The sequence below is a fragment of the Crocodylus siamensis genome, chromosome 5 (assembly GCF_052110815.1).
Source record: "Crocodylus siamensis isolate JL-2025a chromosome 5, ASM5211081v1, whole genome shotgun sequence".
Classification (NCBI taxonomy): domain Eukaryota; kingdom Metazoa; phylum Chordata; order Crocodylia; family Crocodylidae; genus Crocodylus; species Crocodylus siamensis.
This window is the reverse complement of record NC_143399.1, coordinates 20,291,827-20,308,675: the sequence shown is the minus strand read 5'-3', so window position 1 is coordinate 20,308,675 and position 16,849 is coordinate 20,291,827. Positions and strand designations below refer to the sequence as shown.

Sequence of the window (16,849 nt, the reverse complement as noted above, 5' to 3'; positions counted from 1 at the left end):
TGAGGAGAGGGAAAATGGGACTAAGGAAAACTGTGGGTGTTAAAGAAGGGCTCTGGATGTGGGGAGCCAGAGAATGGGTCTGGGGCAGCTAGAGAAGTTGCAGGGAGCGGCAGTAGGTGCTGGGAGCTGGAGAAAGACTTCAGGACAGCCATGAGGAGCTGGGAAGCTGGGGGGGATGTACAGTTAGTCACAAGTATGTAATCTGGGGGTAGGAGGGAGCACTGGGACGGGAGGAAGCCCAGAATAGGAGGGGGGATACCTTTCAGTCCTCCAGGCCTGAATGTGTGCCTGCTTGAATCTTGAGCTACCACTAACACCCATCAGCATTTGTGTAGCTCATAGTGTAATGTATAACAAGGCCCTGAGACACTGGGTGAGACAGGGAGGAGGAAGGTATGGTGTGGTTGAGATGGAGCTGAGAAAGGAGAGAGGTGACCAATGAGGGCCTTGCAAGGATGGGGAAGCAGGGCCAGCAGAGCTAAGACTGGGGGATGGACTGGGCTGGGCTGGAATAGGGACAACATGGTATGGTGTGGAGTCAAGGGTACCAGGGTGAGTAAGAGATCCCTGGAGTGGGGGCAGCACAGTGTGAAACCATTGTTACAGTCAGGTAAGACTTTATGCTAGGTGGTGGCTTGAGCCAGATTTCGGAAGTTTGTGTTCAGCTCTTAAATTTGAGCACAGCACTTCAGGGCTGAGCAGAAGGGTTACATTTATGGAAAGCATATGCCAGTAAAAAAGTTTGATTGTCAATGTCCATGGGGGCAGGGGGAGTTCTAGAGATGTTTTTACCCACATGAGCCAGCTTTGGCTGGAGATAATGGCAGTGGGCAGGTTCCCCTTCCTTACCCAGATCTCACAGGTGTTCCTACCAGCCTGGGAGCAGGCTCAGTGAGGTGATGCCACCATCATCACCATCTGAGCCCAGCTCCCTGTTCAGCCTGGCTGGAGTGGCTCTAGAGCTCTCTACCACTAGGTCAGCTAGGGAGAGCATCAACAATGGGGAAGGGAAGGAAGAGGGGCACCTGTGAGCATGCAGGGGAGTGCTGAAAATGGAGGTGTGGGATGCAGTCACCCAGTCAATGCCAATCACTGCTCTCTCACCTTGGTTTACAAATCCTGGATCTGACCTGATCATAGTTGCTATGTCTTTTGCTTTGCACTGAATTCAACACTATTGCTGTTTTAGGCATCCTCCAAGCACACCTACAAGATTAGGCACCTTAAGAGTCTTATTCACTGTTCTGCCACATTTTTGGATCACCATGGAGCTGTGCACTTAGCTACTCAAATGAGAATTCTTCTGTGTGTGTGCATAAGTTAAATTAAATACCTAGGGAACTTTCTGGTCCAGAATTTAGGCAGTGAACAAACATAAGTACTGAATGGGTATTACAGCTGTTAAAACAGGGGTTTCTAGATCAAATATTTGGACTTGGGCAACAAAATTCCAACTAAGTCCTTTTTTAGGCACCTGAGGTGGCTTTCTGGATGTCCTCCTTCATGTATGCTGTTACAGAAGTTTAGCTTTAAATATTTGAGGGCACAGAAATAATTAAAAATGGGTTAAATTGATTACAATAATCCTTGCATTGCAAATATTTTAATGAAAGGACAAGGGAAGTAAATAGGTATCCAGCATGATATACACCCGAGAGATTAATTTCAGGCAATGACTGAGAATTGAAATGAGAAGGAAAAATAAGTGTCATAAATTTAAGTGATAGAATCTATTGTTTGCTGGAGTGATATCTGCCAGTTTGCCATGGGTCTGGTGCAGGGCTCAAAGTGTAGGATTTATACAAAGGTCTTGCCATCCTCTGAAATGCATAATCATATACCGAATTCAGGAGGGGTTTTGGCTTTTGCATTTTAACAATGATACCAAATATATCTGGAGGGCAACATCTTCGTTTCCCTTATGCTAGAAGATGCAGACAAATACACAAGGCATCAGAGTGTTGCATAGAATATCTGCAAATAAAGAGCCATACAGTATTTATTGCAAACCTTGTATACAAATATGAATACTGTTTTGAAACCCAAGGATACACAAGTTTATTTTCATTATATTTATGTGATATAGAACTGTTGCCTCTTTACTTTTGTTCATTGTTTTAATATTGCTGCATGAAAAGAACCAAACCTACCTGATAGTCTATGGCCGTGTTCCTCAGTGAGTCCTTATGAAGAGAGCAGGCGCAGAGAACAAAAGCAAAGCTGCAGGGCCCCGAATTCAGGAAGATGATGATTTTCCTTGAAAACCTCTCAAAAATCCTAGTTAGTTTTATCGGAGTTGCCAGGTGAGTGGAGCAGCAGGGAACCAAGGTGCTTAATCGACCAGTGCTTCTGAGCTTGTGAATATAAGAAAGGAGGTGGTTTGTTGCAGCCAAGTCTAGAGCACAAATCTCCTCGCTAGTGCTTGGCCTGGAAGCACTGGAGCTGCATTGTACAGCTCAAAGGCAGGTTAATTAGCACTGCTGAAAGTCAGTGCCACTTGGCTTGCCCTAGGTGTGCATAGACTTGGCTACACTGCTTCCAGCATGGGCATGAGAACATGCAGAGCCACAAAGCATGTTTCAGGCTGCCATGGTTAGACACAGTAAGTTAGAAGTTGGTAGGCATGGCCTGGAAGTTATTCAACTTCCACTGCTGCCTTCATAACTTTGAAAGAACATAAGTAACCTATTGATGGTGCTAAATGCACAGGCAGCAGCCTCAGCAGGGCCAAACTTACATTTCCAGTTCTATGGCAGCTAAACTACAAGTGTAAGGCCAATGTGCAGGGCCAGTGAAGCTCTCGATGGATGTCAAATATTATTTAAAAGAATTCCAGTATTTCATTATAGTACCTCAAGTGCAGTCTCTGGAGTGCATCATTATATGCAAACAAGAATTAAATCATCAACTTAAAAGAACTAAATTAGAATGAAGGAAATCATTTTTGCAAATCTAGCAATGAACCACTGATTAAAGAAATAGTGAAAGCAAAAAACAAAGCTGCTTTGCTTTTGTAATATAAAATCCCTGAAGTCCTTTCCCTAACCTGTGTTTTTCTAACAGAAAATATCATTTAATACTGTTGATTAAACCATACTATTTCAAGTATAAGATTTTTCTTGTGTAAGAACTGCAGGACAGATATGTGAGTTGTTAGGTCTGTAGAGGTAATAATTTTTCCAATATAAGAGATCCTTTGCTTTGATTATCTTTGTAATACATAGTGCCCTCGCACAGAATTGAAAAATAAAGTTGAAAATTAATTGCATGTATAAAACATATAAATGACGGCTTAAGATTAATTAAGCTAACTATCAGAAAAGAGGCAAATAATGAATCAATAGGTAAAATATGCATAATTAGTAAGTGATGGCATTTATATTTTTAAAAATGCAAAGTGTAACCTAAGGCTTTAATTTATTAGTGTTTGGTGTAATCATCATCAACATTTTTCTTTTGCATCTTTAATGAGTAACAAAGCAACTCATTTAAAACAGTAGAATTGAAAGTGTCAGTCATCAGTAATCCATAGAACATACTAACATAACATACCCAAATCCTTTACAAATGCCATATATGAAGTCTTCATCAGTGTAATTACTTTTAACCAGGGAACCTTTGAACCCTTTCAACAGAAGTTTGAAAGAACTAAGTTCAAAATAATATGAATAACATTTTTCTGTTGACACAAAGAAGTTAGTGTCTCCAAACCAGTGACTAAGGTTATTTTGATAATATTTAGTGCATGCAATTACTGTATAACCACAATTATCTATGTGTGGCAAACGTTTATGTAGTTTATTCACTACAGGCAGTGTTATTTGTACAATTGGATTAGTGAGTTAATGTGGGTGTAACAGGGGGCCTGCTCGGGGCCAATCTCCGCATGGCCTGCCCACCTGTTCTTGGGCTAACCACCCGCTTTCTCGTCTGCCCTGCCTTGATCTTAATTGATTAATAAAGTTGTTAGTTAAGTGGGAGGCTGCCCATTTTCTGCCCCAATGCCAGGGGGCGCTATCTGCAGCTCCATTCCTCCCCTACACCACAGCCCAAGCCTCACAGATGGCATGTAGGTGTTCCTGCTATCACTGGCCCTTCACTGGGCCCCAGAATCCTTCTGACTGAGCCCCAGCCTAGAGTCCTCTCATCAGGTGGCCCCATCCACCTTCATATAGGCTATGACGCCATTTTCCCCTCTCGGGTGTGGTCCCCTCGGGACCTTCAGCCACCAGCCCTGGCCCACCTCCAGGCCAGTCGGAACCCCTGGCCCTCGGCTCTCGGGCGTCCCTCACGGTGGGCCCCTGGCCCTTTTGACCAGTCTGGTCCTGGCCCCAGCATGGGCCAGTCGAGGGTACTCTCTTGATCAGTATTGAGTCTCTAGCCCCTCACTCTCTCTAGGGGTCCACCCCCTGGGCCCTACACATAAAGGGGTAAGCCACCCAATGGTGGGGACTAGGGGTTAAGGCACCCCAACCTGCCTCTCACCAGGGTGATCACTGGCCTGGCATTTTCTGGGAGCTCCTGCACCACTGAGAGCCCCACCAGGCCACCCACTCCTGGCAGGATGCAGTTTTAGGTCATGCCCAGGACCAGGAGCCTCCTTACCATCCCCTACAGCTCCTCCCTTATCTCCGGATGTAACTCAGCAGCCCTCAGGCCAGGCAGTGTTGTTGCCTGCCCCTTGTAGCTAAACTGGGCTGTTTATATGGGCAACCCTGAACTGAAAATGGCTGCCCTCATTAGGCACTTGGTGGCTGCCAGCTCCAGGGCCTTCAAGTGGCAGGCGCACACAGTGCTCTGCCACAGTGGGGTTAACTTCTAAATTGAATTGAAATGGATGACAAAGGTTCTGCTGAGACAAAAACATCTCTCGTTTTCCCTCCATACAAAGGAGCTGCATTATTCTTGCAGCAGATGAGTTGTTTGTTTGGGTTTTTTTACCTGTTGCCTTCCATGTTCCCCATGGAGAAATGAGTCTACTCTTGTCACATATGATTTCTGGGGTGGACCTGCCTTTAGCTATCCATATTGCTCATATCTCTGGGAGAAATCCAAGTTCCTGGCTTAAATGAATTTTTTGCCCATTTATGCAATAGCTTGACTCAGTCAAAAAAGTACATTATAACTATCTGGGCTTTGCTGCTCAGTCCTACTTCACCCTCAAAATACTAAGTCTTCTGGCTAAAGGCAAGTACTGAATATAGGGATATGAATTGCTTAGCTCATGAGTTACCTGCATTCCCAGTTCTCCTCACTATTATGAATACTGTAGAACCAATGGAATCAGCATCTCTAGATACTTCCTATATCTAGAGACAGAGCTGGCAATAAAAAATGCAAGTAGCGTCATTTTAATTGTGAATTTGTTTACAAATAAAATAATAAAACTGTTTAAAACACCTTGCCTTGCCATTTGTCATTAGAATGATCCATTTGCATGATATAGCAAACAGTTGATAAAATACATGCAGCTGATATTTAAAAGAGTTCAGAAAGAGAAATCTTGCTTAACTATACTATGAGTCACGTAAGACCTGACTTCCATAAATAAGAGCCGTAACTGGTTGTTGCAGTCAACCAGGTTAAACTCTGTCTCAAATATGTTGAATTAGATAGACTTAAAGAGCATCTAAACAATTGTTTTGCTAGAAGAAAGACTTCTGACTCATCCATCTCATTTCCACAACTGTCATCTCCATGTTTAATTTTAATTTCTTCTGATTCAGAGTTGATGGTTATATTTCCTGGCCTCCATCCTGCTATCAGTATCACTATCTATGACCAATCAAATTCCTTCTTTTAGAATGTCCGGGTGGTATTACTTTTCTTAGTCTGAAGAGAGGAGCGATATTTGATAGATATGTAAAACTGAGACTTTTTCTTGAAATGTGAAGCCTTATGCTGTGTGTTTTTTTATTTTACTTGACTGTATATTGTCCATTGTATAATGTTACTTGTCCACTGCAGCTAACCTACCATTTGTTGCCAAACTGCTGAGAAAGCTGAATCAGTGTGTACAATATTTACCTGGACAATTCATATGTTCATCCTGGTTAGAGCTTCCAAACAAGACTATGGAAGTTTGACATTAAAATCCCATTGAAATTACCCTAGTTCCCTTCACTGCTTTAAATATCATAGATATCACTTTAGAAAAGACTGGAATATTCTCAGTACAATGAGGCTAACCTTCCTGAAATGGATTTTTTTGACAGTAATATTCAAGGTTTTAGGTTATATTCCATTGTTGTGGGATTAACGTTATTACATTTAGAAAAATGGTAGAAATTGGTTTTATTTTTTATGAAAAAATTTCAGCAAAACTCCTGTAGATGCATACTGGTTTGATTTTTAAAAAGCAAAAAACAAATTAGGAAACATGCAAAAAAACAAGGAATGGTTTGGCTTTTTAAAAAGCCAAAAATCCAAAAAGTCTTCAAATTGCTTCATATTTTTAATTTTAGAAGTTTAATACATTTTCAAAATAAAGCAGGTATTTCCTTCAACACCATGTTTTGAGGTTTTAATTCAATGGGGAGAAAAATGAATTGGGGGAACCCTTCTTTTTTGGTCCCCCCCCTTGTAATTTTTGTGGTTCAGTCACAAAATTGAATACACACACACACGCACGCACACGCACACACTTTTTTGTAATTTTTTTTACATTTTTTTGCATGATTCTATTCAAAAGACGCTGGTGAAATATTCTGAAATCAGGCCAAGCAATCCATCTCCAAACATGTCTGATTTACTAGAAGTAACATATCTAACATTAATTATAGATATTTTTCCCTGCTGTTTTTCATTTTTACTTTAGTTGTTCTACTTGTTTGCCTTTCCATTATGACATCCCAGAATAAAAGGAATACATGTCAAGCCATTTTTAATTTTTGTACTGCCAAAAAAAGCCCTTCTGTCAAGACTGACTGCATTAACATGCCACTCAGCCACTTTGTTCATTAGAACAAATTGGATTTGGAAATCTTTTAACTTTAAACAAACTCTCTGCAAACCTGACATACAGTAACAGCAGCAATTATTTTCTACTTAGTTTTTTATTGCAGTTGGTTTTATCCCATGACAGACTAATTGCAGAAATGTTGGGAAACTTTTAATGTCAATCTAAAAAAAACCTCAATGAAAATTCAGCATCAACTACTAGAATGAGGACTAGTACTGAATGTCTTAAGCAGTTCTACAGGCAAATAATTGCAATGAGCATAAGTAAGATAGATCAGAACCTACCCAATCAGTTGCCTGCAAGAAGCTCTGTTTGGCCAAACCAAAGTATTTCAGAGTTGGGTATCAAGATGCTGAAACTTAGCAGCTTTTTCATCTTTTCCAATTTTTCCACCATTAGCAATAAAGAACTCATAGTGCTTCCTAAATGATTAACCCCCTTGCATTTTCCCATAGTATAACATTAAAACCAACACTTTAATATTTAACTCATTAGGCTAAGCATGCAAAATCCATTGCTCTTAACAACAGCAACAAAAAGTTGTGCAAGGTTAACATTTTTTTCAAACTAGTTACTGTGTGTGTTCATTCCAGCTAGCCATTATCCATCTTCTTGATTTAAAATAAAGCTATTCTATTGACACTTTCAAGTATCCTGGTCCTTTTTAGAACCATTTTTGTCTTTCTGTCCATGCTTCCAAGTCCTCCTCCTGTATATTTGACTTTTTTTGTTTGTTTGCACTACAAATGTGTCAAAATGCTTAACTATGAAAGGTGTGAGGCATGTTGTTTGGGAAATTCAAACAGAAAATACAGAGGAGTTTGCAAAAGCTGTGTGTAGATAATGATTTCCAGTATATAAGTATTTTAGGAAAGTGTATTTTCCTAGATATTGCACAAGACCATTGCCTCACATTTAGTTTATTCCAAGGAGGAAAGCTAATTAAGCTTTTGGGAAGTTCTGTCCCATTCAAAATCTTCAGATTTCTATTCCTTATTAATGTTTAAGGTAGCAAGCAGGGTTCAAATTTTTAACCACATTTTAATTTATAAATGAAAGGCCATCATTTACCATAGCTATGTATAAGTGTTGCATTTAAATTCATTTAATTTAGGTTAGATTGATGAGGTGGTGAACTAAATTGAGACTGGAAAGGAGTTAACCCAATCTACAAAGGCTTAACCCAAACTAAGGAACATCCGCATGCATTCACAGCACACCCCCAGCTAATTGCAATTGCCTCAGCCCTGACACTGTGCTATTATTCCTCCCCCACAATTTTAGCTTCCTGACTATCCCCAACAAATTGGGCAACTTCCCTGAAGACCCAGCAAACCTACCCCTAGCCCTTCCAACCCCCATTCAGACCCACTATCCTGACACTCCGCAAACCCATTAGCCCCCACAATCTCACCTACCTCCCCCAACCCCTGAGTTACTTACCTTGGGCTGCCTGCAGTGCTTCCAGCAGTAACAAATACCTGCACGCCCCACTGCCAGGTTAGGTTTAGGCAGCCACCTAAACTGAAACTGGACGAGGCAAACAGTTGCATATAGCCCTAGAAAGGTCTAAACCCATGCTGACTATCCCTCAGGATGTTGCCATTCCATTGAGAATGGCCTCTTTGATTTTTTTCTAAGACCTTCCCCAGGATAGAGGTCAGACTGAATGGGCCTGTAGTTTGCTGGATCCACTTTCCTCCCTTTCTTGAAGATAGGCACCACATTGCCCTTCTTCCAATCTTTGGGCACTTCACCAGAGCACCAGGAGTTCTCAAAGATCTGTGCTGGGAGCTGAGCTATGATGTTAGCCAGTTCTTTGAGTACCCTGAGGTGTAGACTGTTGCCAGCTGACTTGAAGGTGTCCAGCCTCTCAAGGTGTTCATCCACAATGTCAGCACTGATGGAGGGCAAGGAATCTCACTCACACAGGCCTCCCTGTCCTGTAATGGGCAGGGGTGTCTCATGGGATTGATGAAAGACTAACGCAAAGTACCCATTTAGTAGGTTGGCTTTTTCCTGGGCGTCAGTTGTCAGTTGTCCCATCTGGTTTAGCAGGGGTCCAGTGTTGCCCTTGCTTTTCCTCTGGCTCCCCACATATCTAAAAAAGGATTTTTTATTAGCCTTGATACTTGTACCTAGTTGGAGTTCAGTTGCAGCCTTCGCTTTCCTTGTTCACTCCCTGCAGGTACAGACCATTGCAGAATATTCCACCTTGCAGGTGGATCCCATCCTCCATCCTTTGTAGGTCTTTCTTTTTAGCTGCAGGAGGTCCACTAGTTCCCTGGAGAGCCAAAGGGGCTGCTGTGCTCTTTTGCTGCCTTTCCTCCAAGATGGAATAGCATTAGCTTGTGCATCAAGGATCACTCCCTTGAGGGGCAACCACTCTTCCTGAACTCTCCTCCCCTTTGGGTTGTGGTCTCACCACCAAATCACCTGAGCTTGTCAAAGTCAGATTTCCTAAAGTTGAGGACTTCCATGTTGCTTACTGTCTTGACAGTTTTGCGGCAGATGGTGAAGGTATTCAGCTCATGGTCGCTGTCACCTAGCTTCCCATTGATTGTTAGATCAGCGATTAGTTTGTCCCCAGTTGTCAGTACCAGGTCGAGCAGCACTTTACCTCTCATTGGTCCATAGACTTCTTCTGTCAGATAGGAGTCATCCATGCATGAAAGAAAGCTTTGCGACTGCTCAGATTTAGCCAAACACTGTTTCCACAAGATGTCTGGGTAGCTGAAGTCTCCCATGACAACCATGAACAAGTAGCATGTGGCCTCAGCCAATTCCCTGGCAAACTCCTGGTCAAGCTCCTGACTTTGGGTGGGAGGTCTGTAATAGACTCCCACCATTGTGTCCCCTGCACCGTGTTCTTTAACCCAGAGGGCCTCCAGTCATCCACCCTGGCTGCCAATATTGGCTTGCAGGGATGCATAGCTCTCCTTGACATAGAGAGCCCATTTTGTCCACTCAATCTCTCCTGTACAGGTTATAGCCATCTATACCCATGGTCCAGTCACGGGTGGAGTCCCACCAGGTCTCCACTATCCCTATGACATCATAATTATTTGTGTTAAGCAGGAGGACAAGTTCCTCCTGTTTATTCCCCAAGTTCTTGGTATTCGTGTACAGGCAGGCAAGTATCCCCTTGGGGGCACCAGCCTTGCCTATAGATTGTTCCAGGGGTGGGACAGGGTGGGGTCCCTTAAGTACCTTGACCTGCTTGCTTTGCAAGGGTTGCTCAGCAGGCCAGCAGTGGTGGTAGTCCTCCTGTCCCCTGGCAGGCTTAGTTTAAAGCCTGGTGGAGCAGGTCAGCCAGTCTGGCTGAGAAGAACGTCTTCCCCAGTGGAGAGAGGTGGAGGCCATCCCTTCCCAGCAACTTGCTGCCTCTCTCACCAGAGAGCATACTGTGGGAAGGCTTTGGCTTCCATGACCAAAGACACCAGTGCTGCAGTCTGGATCCTCCTCTCCCTCCCCAGCCCATAGCCTGAGACTGGGAGGATTGAAGAAAACACCACCTGTACCCCCAGGCCTTTTAGCCCTGTCCGCAAATCCCTGTAGCACTTCATGACCTGGCTGGGAGCGCTCTGAGCCATGTCATTGATGCCCACATGGATAAGGAGCATAGGGTAGTGGTCAGTGGGCTGGAGGAGTTTAGGGATCTTCTCTGCAATGTCTCAGATTCGGGCTCCCGGGAAGCAACAGACTTCCCGGGGTAAGGGGTCAAGGTGGCAGATTGTCCCCTCAGTCCCCCTCAGGATGGAGTCTCCCACAACGAACACTTTGCATTTTGTCTCAGGGTAGCTACAATTGAGCCTGTGTTGCCTGCAGGAGCTGGCAGCTTAGCCTCTGCTGGGGCTGCAAGAGGTTCATACCCGTTGCAGAACTCCAGTGGGGCAGGGACCTTGGTGCGGTGGGTCTTGGGGCCCTTGACCACCTTGGTCCAACCCCTTGGCTGGACAGAAGGGGAGGTCTCCAAGTCCTCCCTTGTCCTGGAGGGAGACCGTGGTCTACCCTTCATCTCCTTTGGCTCTGTCTGCATGAAGCCCAGAACCATGGGCTCCGTCTGTATCTTTGGGTCTGCACTCTGAGTTGTCATCTTGCTCTTGTGGGTATGTAACGTAGTCTTAGATGCCATCCTGGTGTGGGATGTTGCTTTAGAAGCTGGTAACATCCATGCTGGCTAGGAGGATGTTGCTGGGAAGGTGGTCTGTGTTTTTAAGTTTTCGTAGAAAGTCTGTTGTATCTCAGATAAACTTGTTCTTCGTGTGACAAGAGGTTTTGAGATTGATTTGATGAAATCTGATATTTCCTCAGAGAGGGTTCCATGGTTGGATACAATACGTCTTCCAGGGTTCCCTTGTTTGTGGAATTTAGGGAGCATGTAAAAAGTCCATGGGTTTGGTAGTGGTGGGGATCCAGGTCTGTAGTATTTCTTGTAGTTCTGACAGAAATGCTCTGATGGCGATTTTGAGTTACAAGGTGAAAAAGGAAGTAGGATCATCCTTTAGTTTTTTGTAGTATGTGGTGTCAGAGACTTGTCTGTTGACTTCTTTTATATAATCTTCGTAGTTAAGGATGACTGGCTCGTCCTTTATCTCCTGGTTTTATTACTATTTGGTGGTTAAATCTTAGGGATTGACCCTTCTCTTTGATTGGGAGAGGTTGTTATAGTGCTGTGTGTAGTCGATTATTTCCTTGTTCTTTCTTTCCCTGAAACAGTCAATATAGCAGCTCAAGTTAGAATTTCATCCACTGTGAGGTGTCCATTCTGATGTTTTTTTCTATTGGGGGGTTGATCTTTTCCTTGATGTTGTCAGAGGATAAAGTGTTGTTGAAAGTGGATTCATTTTGGTTGTGGAACTATTCCTTGAAGTGGAGGCATTGGAAGAATTCTTATAGTTCTCTACATTGAAGTATTTTATTAAGGTATTTTTCTGGACAGAAATTCAGGCCTTTAGAGAGGACAGAGTTTTTAGCTCTAGTAACTGTTTGCATGGAAAGATTGATATTTGAGGGTTGGTTGCTTCTTTCAGTTGCATCAAGTCTGAGGTTGGAATGTTGTAAGGTGTTGGTGTTGTTTGTCTGATGGTTGTTTTGTGGTTGGGAATGTTGTTCCTGGAGTAATTGATTCTATTTCTTCTTTTTATGTTGGATGGATGTTGTAGAAAATCTTTGGTAGTCTCTTTATATAGATTTGTATAGATTTGGTACTCTCTTTGTATAGATAATTTCCACCCTTTAACAACAAACAGAGCTTTAGCAGCAAATAAAATAGCAGACTCCATGAAAGATTAGAAAAGCAAAGTTCTAACCCTTTACAGTTCCTCATGCCCAATAGGTTGTATTCCATTGAATAAAACTGAGCTTCAGAAGAGGAAAAACATAGATATTCTTTCACTCAAAACAGGAAAAAATTAAAGGCCAGCTAGTATATATTATATTTAACAAACTAAATTCAATAAGACCTCAAGTCCCATCCCAAACTCCCAGTGCATTCACTGGAAAGAGGAACAGATCCCAAGACTTCAAAATCATTTAAGATGAGACTCTTCTTTTAGAGGGATCCATGTTTGAGACTCTGTATTGCCTTAAGATCTTCCTATACACACTGGTTGGCACATTTTATTTTCAGTCTTTTGCTAGCTAATTGGGCATAGTGGTTACTAGTCTGGGTTAGTGAGGACTATTGGCATATAGTTGTGCTTAGAATGATGGGGTAAGATAGCCCTTACTGTTATGAGTAAATCTGGTATAAAGATCATGTGTATCCATTGCAGTTAGTATTGAATTTGTGATTTGGAGTATCTGCCACATACCTGTCTGCAATTTGTCTCCCACAGTATAATTTTAGTTTGTAAATTAATCCTTCCTCAGTGACTTTTTCCCCCTGTTTGTTTCTATGTTCTTACTATTTACTACTTTTCAAATAGCATTTACAGACACTAATGCTAGGATCTCATTGTGCTAGGAATCCTATACACACATATTAAGCAACAAATCCCTACGTAGAAGAATTTACCTTTTAGTTAGCTGGTTTGTCAAAGAGGACGAAAGGAAATTGCAGGACTGCCATTTTATGAGTGGGAGCCAGCGGCATAGGAAGATTAGGGCTAGAGACAGAAGTTACACATACACAGCTTAAGTGATCAGAAGCTGATTTAAACCTGTGATAAAACAGAAGTTCAGGGCACAGAAGCCAGTTTAAAAAATGTCTGAAACTGGTTTAAGATAAACCATGTTGACTGTCAGACTTCACTAATTTGGGTCAAACCAGTGTATGCAACTTCTATCCCAGACCCCTTTCTGGTTTAAGTTAAACCAGAGTCCCCCAGCATCCCAGATGCTTTGAAGCCCAGGGCATGACTGTGCTTTCTCCTCTAGCAGAGCAGGGCTGGCCTCACCTCTCTGCTCTCTAGCCAGAGCAGAGGTGGGGGTGTGTCCAGGCACGTGGCCACCTGATGCAGAGGGAGCAGGGAGGGAATTTAATGCCCCCTTCCCCTGTGGGGGACTGCACATTCCCCCCTCCCCACTCCAGCAACAGGGAAGGGAGTATAGCCAGAGCTGGCTGGCATGGCTCTGCCGTCTGCCTGCCTCTCCAGCAAATGGGGCTGCGGGGCTGCGCCCAGCCAGCCTGCGAGTGCTGCTGAGGTGAAGGCAGAGGGGCCAGTCTGGGCTGGGCCACTGAGGATGGGCCCTTCCCAGCAGACTGCAGCTTGGGCTGAGACCATGGGGGCTGCAAAGCTCCCCAAGCCCAAGCCAGGCAGGGCTGTCATGGAGCCTCAGCCAGATGGCAAGGGCACTGTGGGACTGGCCCATGGGGGCAGGGTCCTTCCCAGCCCTCTTGGGCTACATGACAGCCTGGCCTGGCAGCACGGGTAGGGACTGGCTGGGGAGCGGGTTTCCCAGCCAGCTCAGAAGCACCAGCAGGCCCAAGCCCAGCAGCCACTGCCCTGCTTTCTGTGCTGTGCAGCACCCAGGGCTGCAGGTTCACAGCTAATTGTGGGCTGGCCAAGGCTGGGGGGCTCTTCTTCCCGCTTTGCCTCCAGCTGCTGCTGCTGCAGCCACACCACGCCACGTGGGGGGCGGGGGGCGGGAAGCTTCATTCCCATGGCTTCTGCCTCATGCATGTAACTGCAGTATGAGCCCCTGGATGCCTTTTACTGAGATACCTTCCATCTTCCAAGATGTCCAGGGGCTGCAGCCAGAGCTCCACATGCTGGGCAGAAGCCACTGGGCCTGGCATGGGTGTTTTTCTTCCCTTACCTGCAGCTGCGGCTCCTGCTTCTGCTGCACCGTGCAGCACCACTCAGGGTGGGGGGAACTTTCTTCAGCCCAGCTCAGCTTGAAGCCACCGGGTTAAAGGAAGCTCCCCCACCCTGAGCAACACTGTGTGGTACAGAAAAACAGCCCTGCCAGACCTGGAGGCATCTACCCAGTGCATGGAGCTCTGGCATGGCATGGAGTGCAGATCCTGGATGTCTTCCCCCCCACCGCCTTAGAAGCTGAAGCTTCACAACTCACCTCCCCACCCAGAGCAGCATGGTAGGGCCACAGCAGCACCAGCAGCTGGAAGTGAGGTGGGCAGGACAGCACCCCCCACCCTGCCCTGGCCAGCCTGCAGCCCTGGGTGTTGCACAGCACAGTGGGTGTGGTGGTGGCTGCTATGCTCGGGGCTTGCCAGCACCTCCAAGCTTGTTCAGGAAGCACACCTGCACTAACGGGCCAGGCTCTCAGCCCCAGTAGGTTGGGAAGAGCCCTGCTTCCATGTGCCAGCATCACAGGGCCCTTCCCAGCCAGCTTGGGTGCAAGGGGCTGGGAGCAGTCTGGCTACGCAGCCCCGCTCTCCCACCTGGGCTGGCCCTCTGCCTCCATCCTCAGCAACACCTGCAGGCCACCTGGGCTGAGCCCTGCAGCCTGATCTGCAACCACAGCCACAGTGCTGGGTGGATAGCAGGGCCATGCCAGAGGCTCTGGCCAGGCCCCCGCCACCTGAGCAGGAGCAGGGGGAAACCTGGACAGACCCCAACTAGGGTCCTATGCCCCCAAAAGATGGGTGTTTAATCCCCACCCCCTGACCTTCTTTACCTTAGGCACTGCCCCAGTTGGTGTCTGGCCTTGGGGACAAGCCTGGCAAGGGCTGCTTCCCCGCGACACCTCCAGGCACAGCCTGGCTGGTTTCTCTACAGGCCAGGGTGGGACTTTAAACTTCTCCACAATCATACTTGGCCCCTCGTGGGGCCTGGCCATGCCCCACAGGCCTAGTTCCCTCCACCCTTGTGGCTGTTGCGAAGGGCAGGGTGGGCTGTTCTAGTGCCCCCCGAATTCCAGCCTGAGCCACTTCAGGCAGATACCCGCATTTCCAGAGTTAAATGTGAATGTCTGAGCACTTGCAAATCCATTCAGTCTTTGCAGGTTAGACTAACATGCAAAGATTGGATCAATTCAGGCTCCCACTTTTTGAATGTCTGTCCCTAGCCTAAATTATTTGCCTACATTCACACAAGAAAGTTGTGGCAGCATTTGGAATGGAACTCAGCTCTCTCAATACCACTTCAGAAGACCTGCCTGCTTCTTTAGAATTTTTAGTTTAAATGCTTATTTAAAACTTAAACAGTCCAATAAATTGTTTATGCAATTAAATGTATTTGTGCTATGAAAATTAAATTAGAAAAATAATAAAAAGAGAAAAATGGCACATCTTTTCAATCCATACTTACATCAATCAAAGAGAAATCACATAAAAGAAGAAAAAAAAACCCGTTAACATTATTTCAATGACCTTATTAAAGACAAGTGGGAATTATCAAGTAATTAATTAAAAGTTTAGTAGGCAGGAGTTCTTAATCAACTCAGTCTGCATCAGAAGCAGATGCTTTATCTGCAAAGCCATGAACTACATATTATTCTAAAATATCATGTTAGCCATGCTAAAATTAGAAAAGTATATACTTCTGACAATAAAATATACTTACATTCTTTTAGAGAAAAGTTGCAAACTCAGTTCCTTATTTTGCACTTAATTTCCCCTTCCCTCTCCCCCAGGTATCTATTGCAACTTCTCACCCTAGTTTTCTTTTGAAGCTTACAGAATAAGACATGTTTATGATGAACCTAAGAACTAGCTTCACTTGAAGGTGGGGAGCAAGCTGTAGGATATTCATTTTCTTTTCCCTTTCTTTTTTTTGTATTGGCCAGAATTGTTGAGTATTAAAGAAATGCAGGTCATATCCTAACTCTGGGGCTCTGGAAAAGTTATTTTGTATTTGAATATATTTAACTTTGGAGGCTATACTTAGAAATAAAGAAGAGAGGAGATAGAAGTGAAGCCACAGAAGTAGTATCTAAAATTCTCATTCTTGTCCAATAAATTTAAGAAACTTTGAAAAGTGTGTGGTCTTCTGTACATAGGCTATATTAAATGGATGCTGAGGTATATTCATATGTCTTTTTCATTAGAAGGTGGACATAAGAAGGGGAATCAGAACCAGTGAGCGTTCTATGAACAAGTTTTCAAAATGTTGATCATTTCACATGCATACAATAGGACAGAATTAAGACTGAATGTGCATTTTATCATTTCCTAAATTTTGAGGGTTTAGGACACCATCATGCTTTTTGACATAGTTTTTATGTAAATTCATAGGATTTTTAAAAATGTTAGAATAAAAGTCCCATTACATGGAAAGATTTTGGTTAATAAACTGCCTACCCCATGCACCTGATGAGAAGTACAGGTAGCAGGCCAAAGATGAAGACTGGAAAATTTAAACCCACATTTCTGTTCAGTTCATCATAAAAGCTGTTGGACATCCCTGACTATAGCAGATGCTTCCTTAGGAGGTAATGAATAGAACACTTAACAATGGGGAATTTACGATGCGAAAGAGT

At 44.2% G+C, this 16,849-nt stretch overlaps 1 protein-coding gene and 1 long non-coding RNA gene across 5 annotated transcripts in view; one reads left to right on the top strand and one right to left on the bottom strand.

The window, feature by feature from the left end:
- The window catches only part of LOC149863585 (uncharacterized), a 40,338-nt gene extending 32,965 nt beyond the window's left edge, over positions 1 to 7,373 (bottom strand). Inside the window, exons 1-3 of one of the 2 annotated variants that reach the window (XR_016442666.1) lie at positions 7,246 to 7,373; positions 2,151 to 2,354; positions 1,739 to 1,974 (exon numbers count right to left, since the gene is read on the bottom strand). This is a non-coding gene — a long non-coding RNA (uncharacterized LOC149863585). Of the gene's footprint in view, positions 1 to 1,738; positions 1,975 to 2,150; positions 2,355 to 7,245 lie in introns of those variants that run through there. The other variant, XR_016442665.1, reaches the window with a different exon arrangement.
- Positions 1 to 16,849, top strand: part of NEGR1 (neuronal growth regulator 1) — a 658,921-nt gene that overhangs the window by 286,279 nt on the left and 355,793 nt on the right. The window lies entirely within an intron of this gene.